Genomic DNA, 12,673 nt, shown 5'->3' with positions numbered 1-12,673 from the left:
CCTATAGTGCAACCGGATTCATTTAGACAAACATAAATATAAACTACCAAAGGATACCTAAGAAGTTCCACTACCATAAACCACTCAGTGGAATTCATAAACAACTAAGCTATGACTACCATAACTGCAGGATAGTCATATCATTTCAACACTGAATCTAATCCAAAGTTTAGAATAAATAGACTTTTAAGATAAGCATCTTATAAATATTACCTTGTACTTGTTATTAATGTTGTTATGAAGTCCTTTTTGTGTTGGGTGTACCTTCTCCACTTGTCAACCTTCTTAAAACATATCCAATGCAATAAAAAAGAAAACATAAAGAGTACGAAGCAAATAAACAACCTTTAAGCCTGAGCCATGCGTGCATCATCTCGTGAGCCAAGATAGATCCTGTCAATAACCTGAAATGAAGAAGTTACTTCATGGTCCTTTTGAAGAACATAATACACATCAACATGTGTACTTGGATACTTTGACGAGGAAACCATACCTAGATAGGCCATATAAAATGAGAATAGCAATAACTTCACATCAACCGATTAATCTATAAGGCTCTATAAACATGTCGATTATACGGTAGCTTGTGCCAATCCTCGGCCTCTTTGAGATTTGTAGATTTTGTTGAGATTATAATAACATACCACATTGAACAAATTAAATTTGTATAATTGGAAATCGAGAAACATCTACGAAAGGGAAATGTCATATGGTAGCATCATCAAGTAAAAGATAACAAGTGTCTCTTGGCTGCATCAATTAAAAAGTTAGTTTTGAGTTCAACTACAATCAACTGATGTGTGGAAAGCAATGATTAAATAAATATTTCAGAGTTCAAACCAAGATGACGAGAGCCATTTTCTAAAGATATTGTTTCTTCCTAATATGCACATGTGACCGGTAGAAAGGGAAGGGGTAAACATAATGACACAAAAAATAATTTTGAAAAGTACCTCTATTCTTTCATAGCTACAACATCTCGGAATTCCATCTTTTTCAATTCAATAGTTGTTGGAGGGTTTTCGTTGCCATTTGAGTACACAAAGACTTGAGCCTATCGTAGGACATCGTCCGAACCAGCCTAACACATATTCAAGCATAGCTAAACTAAAATAAACATGACCGAAAAAGTGTAGAAAGATCGTCTAGCAGCATTGAATAAAAGCCAAAAACAAGAATGAAGAGAAAACAACATTTAAAATTTTGAACGTTAATCATTCGTACCAATATGTAGTCTTTTATATGAAATTCAACTCTACATACATTCAAGTCCAAAGCTACAAAATCATTTATATTAGGGAATGAGAGTACCTGCAAGGAGAATATATCAAGAGTGTTTTGCCCATCATTCAACATTGCTGCAGCAAGGAAGATAACCTTTGCAATTTTGAAATGAAATAATTCCATTGCATACGAAATACAAGCACCATCAAAATCATCCCCAACTAGGATAACCTGCAAAAGTTAAAAAGATAAAAAAAATTAAACTTCGAGGAAGTCAAGTGCAAAATACAATAGCTTAATAAAACAATAGACAATCAAAACAGAAAAACCTATCTCAATAACATCTTTTATCAAAGTATATATATATATATATTTAGTAAATTGGGTTAAAAGGATGGAAACCTTTTTGCCAGCAGAAAGGTTTTCAAGAACATTCGTGAGCAGCTGCACATATTACGAGAGATCTGTGATACTGTTTGGATCAAATGAATTAATTCCTGAACCAATTAAGTCTATCGGTGTAGCTCTATAGCCTGCTTCTTCAAGAAGAGCAATAGTTTTATACCAACACCAAGCACCAAAACCACCTCCATGGACAAGAATAAAGTGATTTGTTTCCAAGTCATCTAGCTTTATGTCCTGTCAATTTGAAACTTATTAGAACCATATATACTTTTGGTAGGAAACTCAGAAAATAACCTTTTGGAACAATATGTGAAAAAGACAAACAATTAGCAAAACTCTATCGATAATTTGAACAATCCAATTAGTTTGTTTAGAAACTTGACATAGAAGTTCATCTATACAAATGCCATTGTTTCCTATGTCCTTTATATTAGTGCACTCATTTTGATTCTAAATTGAAATCGTAAGAATTAGACACATACAGATATATAATTAATTCATCATGTATAATTTGAAAGAGGAAAACGAAATAGTAAGTAAACAAAAATCAAGGCTATCATTATTTTCCCCTCAGTTAGCCAAAATTAATTTTCAATTATCCTTCTTGTAGTTTAAATAAGTCTAAATTTAACATATAGTTACAACGAAGTTGTTCATTAAATACAACATGGAAAAACAATAATTCATTCCATCATGCCTTGAATGATTAGAATCTTTAAATGCTCTCATTAGGGTCCAACCGATTAAACTTCCTGCTAAAATTGGTCCAAAACTGACTAAAAAAAAATCCAGTTCGCACATAGATAACATTGAAATTCCCCAAACACAATGCACAATTTCACAATCCACAACACAAAAATTTCAATCAACACTCATCCGTCAAAAATCAAACATCGAATCCCCGATCATCCATACCAATCATAGTCACACAATCAAATTCAAAACTCAATGAACCTTAATAACAAGCTGATAAGGTTGAAGGAGAGGGTCAGTGAAGGAGCGAGCTTGAGAACTCGAACTCTGCAGCAATGTGTTCTGATTCTTCTTACCGGAGGTCGACTGCCAGAACGAAGTAGAGCAATCAACGACAAAAAACAATCGAGTGGACGTTTCTGGAAAAACGTCGCCGTTGCCTCCGAAAGCCTGCTCTGAAGTCAGCAAGTCTCTCGTCTTCTCTCTCGGTGAAGAGCGCATTCGAGACCATCGGTTTCTGGAAATGGACGGGGGGGGGGGGGGGGTCGGGGAACGGATGCTTGACCGAGTTGTGGGTTTTGAATGGAAGGATGAAAAGAGTCGCATTGGAAGGGTTTCGCGTGGGTTGTGGGTGAGTGGAAGTCTGAGAATGAAAGGAAAAAGAAATTTGAGGGGGGGGGGGGGTTATATATATTTTTTTAAAAAAGCAGATCTTTAATCTCATTAATAAACTGACATTAAAGGTATACCTACAATGTCGGTTTAAAATTGACTAAAGACTTTTTTTTTTTTTTTTTAAAAAAAATCGATAGTATACATCTGGTTTCACTTTTTCCAACTGACATTAAAGCCCAAAATTCTTGTAGTGTAGCATCAGTTACTAAAAGTATTTGAACCTAGTTGTGAATTAATTTTAATAATTTGGCATGTTTGTTGAACTTTTCGAGTTTTAATTTAAAAAGAAAAATAAATTTGAAAAATTTAGAGTGTTTGGCAATCACTTAAATTATCTTTTCACAAATGAGTTTATAAAATAAGTTTTAAGAACACTTCAAATCAATCAATGTTTGTGTTTAATCAACTTCTTCGACATGTTGACTCTTTTATGATCAAGCTTCCTATCTGTGTCCCACTCTTAATCTCTGGTATTTTGCTGTTTTAATGCCTTTCATTCTTGATATGATTGATGCTCCTGACCCTGCTCCAAAGTCTTATACTCTCAGTTACAATATTTTTCATGGTTCACATGTCTCTAATATTGTGTATAACATCTGTCCTCCCAAAAGTTCTGACATTCCTCTCCCTAAGGATTTTCAAGTTTTAAAAAGTGATTTATTGATTTCTATTGAGCTTGAGATTCATATCTTTCACATTTTGGCCTCTACATCTTGTACCTTGAGCGTTATTATTCGTGATCTAACCGACTGCCATGCTGAAATTGATGTGTTGGTCCATCTTTTAAGTGTGGCACTTTCGCGATCTGATAATGCCTCATCTTCTCAGCTGCCACTGTCTGGTTGATTTTCTTCTTGGAAAAAGGAAGAGATGTGTGGCTGGTCTAGTTCTGGTGTTTTGTTTTTGTTCTGGTGATTTTCTTTTCTGTTTTGGGCTGTTCTTATTCTCATTCCTTTTTGGTTTCGCTTTTGCTCAGGTTGTATCTTGAAATTTAATTTGATTAATATGAAATGATTGTTGGGTTTTATGCCCTAAAACTCGTAGATAGTAAATGTAATTAATTGACTGTCATCAATAAAGAGTTATCGATGTTATTTCAATAAATCCTTATTGATTGTGTTGCATTCCATCTTATCTTAATAACCTTAAATCTAATAAACTAACATCCTAAGTCGTCTTATGAGTCTTGAACAGTATGTAGAGACATACAGAGATCAATGTTTAAGATACAACCTAAAGGGTTTATAATATAAGGATAAGGTTGGGTACCTTATCTTATGGATACGACCCACTTTGTATTTGATACAAACGCAATAATCCAACGTATTTGTATAGATGACATGCCGGGGGGAGGGGGTGTTATCCTATGCAATGAGTTTGCATAAGATCGAACCGCGAAATAGTAACTATTAGATGTAACACTGTTGACTAGTTAAGTTTCTATTTCACTAGGATGACCGCCAGGCAACTTAGTCTTAATCTTGAGTGTATTATGAACTCCTGTTCATGAGGGATTGTCCTTTGATTTGTATGGGTGAGAGTGGTCAGTTTCCTGACTCAATAAGCCTACCATTTTGGAGACAAGACTGAGTAGGGAGCTGGGAACTATTGGGAATGTCCTAAAAACTCGCAGCTTGTAAACATTAAACATATTCTATTTACAATAAAGGTATTATTGAGATTTCTTTCTATAAAAGTGTTATTGAATTTCATTCATTCCTAAATCCAATAAACTAACCCATGGCTATAACATGAATACTTAAACTTTATGTAGAGACATAAAAAAGGATCAAGTTTTAGTATATAGCCAAAAAGGATGTGATCCCAAAGTATATGGATAAAGTTGGGTACCTTATCTTGAGGACATTATGGATGTGGCTCGCTTTATATATTGATACAAACGATGCGATCCCAAAGTTGTTCATGTGAAGACATGCAAGTGGAGGCATCCTATGCAAAATATGTTTGCATAAAACCAAATCACGAAATAGTCACTTTTTCTTTATAACGACCAATTATTGTTAAAACCGGCTATTTCAATTTAATGACCTAAGGTAACTCGATCTTAATCCTGAGTTAACTATGAACTCCTGTTTATTTGAGATTATCTTTTAATCTGCATAGGTCAGAGTGGTTTAACATCGTCGCTTAATAAGCCTTCCATTTTAAAGGTAAGACCGGATAGATAGCTGGGGATATAGTTTTGCAAGAAGATTTCACTCTTACCCATCTTAGGGTCAGTAGATAGGTTGTTCCTTTAAGTACTGATTTCTGGTCTTGAACAAAGGGGCCCCACCCTCTTATGGTTGAGAGGAATTCGATTTATTGGTAGGACCATAAATCAATTATTCATTAGAGAATCAGTAGAGACTTACGAAACAAGATGTATTATAGGGGTGAAATGGTAATTTTGTCCTAATTGTAAATACGAACGACCTGTGAAGGATCGACTTACTGATTATGGTTAAATCAAGTGGAAGAAATATATCTACAATGAGGAGAGTGCAACTACTGAGCTATAGTGGTATGTCTCGGTAGTTAACGAATAGTGATTAATTCGGTTTATAAAGTAGCCAGTTAATCTCAAATTGTTGGAGCTCATGATCTATAGGTCCATTAGGTTCATCTACTAGTTCATAAAAGGATTAAACCTTAGAATAATGTGTTGAGAGAATTTGAAATGTTCAAACTCGATTTAGGGTTTGGATTATTATATTTGATATAATTGATGTTTAATAGTTGAATTAAACGTTACAGTTTTGGAGAGTTGACAGTATTTAAATATAATTTAAATATTTAAATGAGGTGTTATATTAATTTAATATTTGATATTAAATTAATTGATTAAATTGGTTTAATTTATCATCCAAATTAGTTTATTATATTTTGAATTTATGAAATTAAAAATTATGAAATTGGATTATTAAATTTTGAATTTATGAAATTCAAAATTGGTTTAATTAATTTTTTATTTTGAAAAATTCAAAATTATAAGTATAATTATTTCAATTTCAACAATCAAATTTAGATTTAATGGAAGTAAAAAAATCCCATATTTTCCACTATCAAATCCACTCCATGCCACTAAATTAAATGAAATATGAAGTGGCATTTTCATGGTTTATCTAATTTGCATGATTAACATTTATAAATTTATGTTTTGAACTCAATTTGAGGTTCATGCAACTTGAATTTTTGAAGAGAAAATATTGATTTTCCCTCTTCTGTCCAACTCCCAAAAAATCATACTAAATTCCTCTCAATTTGAGTTCCGCCACTTAATCTAAAACCCAAGATTAGTAGAGAAGACTCTTGTGGTGGTCTACTACATAGATTTAAGAAGAAACCTATGGTGAATTCAAGCAATTCGGAGGAGACATCAAAGACATTCATCAGAAACCCTGATATACTGAAAACTGTGGACATGCATGTTGGCTTAGATCCTTTATTGCTTCTGCATGTTGAATGTCAACTTCATCAGGAACATAATGTTACAAGATGGAATATTCATTCTTTCCCATCTTTAGGGTATGTTGATAAGTGTTCCCTTAAGTGGTATCTCCGGGACTTGAACAAAAGGCTTTATCCTCTTAATGACCCGAGAGAGGTTTCTATTTAATGGTTGGACCATAAACAGGTTGTTCATTAGAGAAGCATTGGTACTTAAGGAAATAAAGATAACTCAAGGGTAAAATGGTGATTTGACCCAATTGGTGTTACGAACACTCGTGAAGGACTAACTTGCTGTTATTGGTCTATATCCATGGATACGTAAATATATCTATAGTAAGAAGAGTGCAGTTGTGGATCATTAATGAAGTGTACCATAGTCAACGATAGTGATTAATTTGGTTAATGAGTTTAGTCAATTAATCTCATATCATCGGAGCTTCTGATCTGTAGGTTCATAAGGTCACCTTGTTAGCTTGCTAAAAGATATTAATGAGGAATGATTTGAATAGTTCAAATCAATTGAGGAAATTGTATATTAATGTGATTAATATATAATTAATTATAAATGTGATCTATAATTCACATTATGTGAGAGAGATATATTTGAATGAGATTCAAATATCAGATTTATGGGAATTAGATTCCTAAAGAGTTGTATACATATATATATATGACATTTATATGTTAATTAACTCTATATTAAATAAGATTTAATATAGTTACTTAATCAATTAATTAATGGTTAATTAATTGTTTAAGAAATTTTATAGAGAGGTGGATGCATATAAACATGAGATGTTTATAGTTATATTTATTAATTAACTATGTATATATATTAAATTGGATTTAATGTATATGGTTATTTAATTGTCGTGTTAATTAATTAAATAAAGATTATTTAGTTAATTTAACACAAGGGTAAAAAAGGAAAGACTTAGAGAAGGGGTTAACCGTTCTCAATATAAATTCCTCATTGGCACTTTTTAGGGTAAGATTTAATTTGGTGAGATTTTAACCTAGCTGCTAAAAGGAAAATCCTCTCTTCACTCTCTTAAAGAAATTTCTCTACCTCTTCCTCTTCCAAGTGTTGGATATATTGGGTTTTGTGCCCTAAAACTCGTAGATGAAAATGTTATTAATTGATTGTCATCAATAAAGAGTTATCGATGTTAATTCAATAAATGTTATTGATTGTGTTGTATTCTATTTTGTCTCAATAACCCTAAATTCAATAAACTAACATCCAAGACTATCTTATGAGTCTTGAACTATATGTGCATATAACGATCAATGTTCAAGATATAGCCTAAAAGGTCTATAGTATAGGGATAAGGCTGGGTACCTTATCTTGGTAACACTATGGATACGACACACTTTGTATTTGATATAAAAGCAATTATCCAACGCGTTCATGTAGGTGACACGCGAGTGGGGGTATCCTATGTAATGAGTTTGCATAAGACCGGACTACGAAATAGCAACCACTAGATATAACGTCATTAACTAGTTTGGTTCCTATTTCAATTGGATGACCTAGGCAACTTAGTCTTAATCCTGAGTGTATTATGAACTCCTATTCATAATAGATTGTCTTTTGATTTGTATAAGTGAGAGTGGCCAGTTCACCGACTCAATAAGAATACCATTTTGGGGACAAGACTAAGTGAGGAGCTAGGAACATAATAATACAAGATGAAATTCAATCCTTCCTGACTTCAGGATAAGTAGATGAGTGTTCCCTTAAGTGGTATCTTCAAAACTTGAATAAAGGGCTCTACCCTCTCATTGGCCCAAGAGGGGTTTCTGTTTATTGGTTGGACCATAAATAAGTTGTTCATTAGAGAAGCACAAGTACTTAAGGATATAGAGGTAACCCAAGGGTAAAATGGTAATTTGACCCAATTGGTATTATGAACACTCATGAAGGACTAACTTGCTATTATGAGTTATATCTATGGACACAGAAATATATCTACAGTGCGAAAAGTGTAGCTATCGACCTTTAACGGAGTGCCCGGTAATTAATGAATATTGATTAATTTAATTAAAGAGTTTAATTAATTTATCTTATATCATTGGAGTTTCTAATCTGTATGTCCATAAAGTCTCTTTGTTAGCTCACTAAAGGAAAAGAGGAATGTTTTGAATTGTTCAAATCAATTGATGGAATAATATATTAATGAGATTAATATGATATGGTTAATAATAGACATGATCTATAATTAAGAGAGAAATATTTGAATAGGATTCAAGTATTAAATTCTTATGAATTTGATTCATAAAGAATTAATTAATTAATTTTGAGAAGTGGAGGCAAATAAATCTGCATTTTGAATGAAGGTTTGCAAGATTGGATGTTTTCAATTTTGACATTAATTTTTTTTTAATGTGATTAAAATGTAAGGGTCCATTGTATTTTTTGGAAATTTAAACTTTTTTTTCAAGTCTGTAAGTCTGTTCAATCGTGGAGCAAGTGTTGCTGAAAAGATCGGTGGAAAACGGAGCCAAAATGAAGCAAGTTCAGAGCAAAAGTCACTAAAAAAATAGGCATTCTACCTAGCAGCATCGCAATGTTATGACGCGAGGTGGAAGGCGTGGAGCTCCCATTCGAGGAAAATGTGCTACTGTTAGCATTACAATTAATAGATATATAAATCGCACCTTTTAATGTCATTAAGTTGGGTTGGGGTTTGTGCCTTAAAGTCTCGTGTCCAGTAGTTTGTAAACAACTTTGTACGAATACTTATGATGTATATATAAATGATATTTACTTCACTACTTGACTTTGCACATTTAGATTTTACCACAAACTAATAAACTTAATATCCCTGGTTATTTGTATGTAACTTAAGCATGTATGTGATGACATACAAGTGGATCATGTCTTGAGTGATAACCAAAATGGTCTGTAGTATATGGATATAGGAGGGAAACCTTATCCTGGTAACGCTACGGATGCGGCCCACTTTGTGGAATGGTCACAAGTGTTGTGACTTGTCACAGATGGTCTGATCCTGATCATTCGTATAGGGGACATGTGAGCGGGGGTGTCCTATACAAAGAGTTTATATAAGACCTGACCACGAAGTGTTAACATCTCATTATAAAACACTATTTATAACTGAGACTTCACTTCACTAGGATGATCATAGGTAACATGACTTCAATCCTGAGTGAGTTGAGAAATCCTGCTATTGAGGGCGGTCCTTTGATTTGCATGGGTGTGAGTGGCTAGAATGCCGACTCAAACCTACCATTTTAGGGATTTGTCTGATTTGGGAGCTGGAAACTCAGCTTCACAAGATGGAATTCACTTCTTCTCCGAGGCAGGGGTAAGTAGATAGATAGCTCTCTTAAGGGCTGATTCCAAGACTTAAACTATGTGGCGCCACACACCTTCTTATGGGCCGAGAGATGTTCACACATGGTAGGAATATGTTGTATTGTTCATTCAGTGGTACTTAAGAAGGAAGATGTAATTATAGGGGCAAAATAGTAAATTGGCCTATTGTAATTACGAGCATCTATGAAGGGTCATCGTACTGATGATTGGTTATATCCGATGGACATAGAAATATATCTATGGCAAGAAGAGTTCAACTGTCGGTCTTTAGTGAAATGCCTGGCATTTAACGAATGGTGGATATCGTGACTAAAGAGTTTAGTCAGTTATTCAAGTACCATTAGAGCTTCGAGCCATAGGTCCATAAGGTCCCCTTGGTAGCTTGGATACAAGTTGAGAGTCATTTTTTAGGTCAATTTGAAATGTTCAAATTGATAAGGGGGAGTTCGATTATATATGATATAATTGAACGAGTTAATTAAATATGATATAATTAACTTTATGTATGAGATACATTAATTTGGAGTAAATTGGATATAAATATGATTTATATCTAGTAGAGGAAAAATATTATATTAATATTTGATATTAATTTATAAGTGAGTTAACTAAATATGATAGAATTAACTTTATGTATGAGATACATTAATTTGGAGGAAATTGGATATAAATATGATTTATATCTAGTAGAGGAAAAATATTATAATTAATATTTGATATTAATTTATAAGTTATGAATGTGATAAGATCACATTCATTGGATGGTTATAAAGGAAATGGGACGGCGCCTCTTCGTTCTAAATAACGGATGAGTGCATTATAAATAGCAGACGGTGTGTTGATCTCGGGGTGCGTAGGTATTGTGAAAAAGATAGTGTCATCGTTTAGAACATCAGTGCCTATACGATAATGACTGAACGATCGCTTACATATATGATATTGCTAAGTGATCACATACTGATTACACTGTCGCGCGTTATTATCTAAACGATCATTTACCTTTTTCCTAACCGATCGTTTAGCTCCCGATATTTACTAAACGATCGTATAGATGATCGATTAGTTTTTCCTACGCGATCGTTTGGACGATCGCTCACCCTTTTTTTTACACGATCGTTTAGATGATCATTTACCTTTTCCTACACGATCGTATAGACGATTGTTTACTTTTACTACACGATCGTATACTTCACATAAATGATCAAGCATATTGTCTATGCGATAGACGACCGAATCTCCCACTTGCTTGATCGTTGTGTACGGTCTCTCTTCCTCCTTCCCTCTACCAAATCCGAACAAAGCCCACACTTTGGATTCTCACTCCAAGAATACTGAGGGCTCTAAGTGGTGTTGTCTTCTCCATTTTTTTTTGTTCGAGTAGTGACTGTTCGAGATAGACGGTTGGGCTTCAGACTCACTGTGAAAAAGAAATCTTCATCTGGTATGATTTCTTGATCCCTTTAGCATTATGAAAGTATGTTTGAATGTATATGCGGTAATTCTGTCACAATGAATTGGAAAGATCCACTTTTGCTCGTAGGTACTCTTGAATAAGAGTTAACTAAATCGACACTCGAGATTTCCGTGAGCAACAGAAGCAAGACTATTCCAAATTACAATCATGAATCAACATATATTTACAGTCGACTTCCATACAAGCAGTTATGCAAATAATATAGAGAAATTACAGCATGAACATCAAAAGAATAGAGATCAAACTCTATATGAACATCGACAGAAGCGTCTCCACGCTCCGATGCGTGACCACTCGAACAATAGTGACCACGGACACTTGATCTACACGACCGCAATACTGCACGGACACAACATGAACACTTTGCGCTCATCCTCAACGATCTCCTCGGTCACGATCTCCTCCGCAACACGAACTCCTCCGCAACACCATGAACGGACTCCTACAAAGCACCACGAACGGCCTCCAGAAAACCTCGACGATGTCGAGTTGAGTTTGACACCACCAATAAGACGATCTTGGTATTCTTGGTATGAGAATCCAGAGGGTGGGCTCTGTTCGGACTTGGTGTGAGGCAGACGAATGGAGGAAAGATAGATCGTGTACACGACTGGGCAAGTGGGAGAAGTCGGAGACCTATTGTATAGGTCGATGCCCAATCGTTTTGATAAAGCTATGCGATCGTCTAGCAAAAGCTATGCAATCATTTAGCTCGGTCGATTCTACATGATCGTTTACCTTGGTCCAGCGATCGTTTAGCAAATCTATGCGATCGTTTAGTAAACATTGCACTATCGTTTAGCTCATACTTGCACGATTGTTTACCTAGCCCAGCCGTCGTTTAGTAAACCTGTATTTACTTGACTACTTCCGTGAGTTTCTTTTTGTTGGAGAGAAAACTCAAATTCTTTTCAAACTTTTGTGAAAAATAAACTTCTTTCAAAATGGAAAACCACTTTTCTTTAAACTCACGGTTACCATGATCAATAACCACCCACTACATTTGGTTATTTAAAAGAAAAATGATTAATTATCTAATAATTAATATTATTACAAATATAAATGATAACCAACTTATCATACTATATTTATAACAATTATCATACTATATTTATAACCTATAATTTTAATATTTCATCTCATGAAACATATAAACCATAGTTCTTTTTCTATTCCATGGTACTTAATGTAAATCTCATTTATATCAATCCTCCATTAGATGTATCTCATACATCATACCAATTATATCATATATAATCAAAATACCTCTTTTCAATTTGAACATTTCAAATCAACACCAAGAACTTGATCATTCAACATAAATCCAAGTTATCAAGGGGACCTCATAGACCTGTAGATCCGAAGCTCCAACGGTACGTGAATAACTGACTAAACTCTTTAGTCAC

The 12,673-nt window shown here is 34.0% G+C and overlaps 1 pseudogene; it reads right to left on the bottom strand.

Moving 5' to 3' along the window:
• Positions 1-955: 955 nt before the first annotated feature.
• On the bottom strand, positions 956-2,928 carry LOC150032251 (putative methylesterase 11, chloroplastic; annotated as a pseudogene).
• Positions 2,929-12,673: the final 9,745 nt, after the last annotated feature.

The sequence above is a fragment of the Benincasa hispida genome, chromosome 12 (assembly GCF_027475165.1).
Source record: "Benincasa hispida cultivar pf3 chromosome 12, pf3_genome.v1.1, whole genome shotgun sequence".
Taxonomy (NCBI): domain Eukaryota; kingdom Viridiplantae; phylum Streptophyta; class Magnoliopsida; order Cucurbitales; family Cucurbitaceae; genus Benincasa; species Benincasa hispida.
The sequence above is the reverse complement of the archived record's forward strand: the minus strand, read 5'-3'. Positions and strand labels throughout refer to the sequence as shown.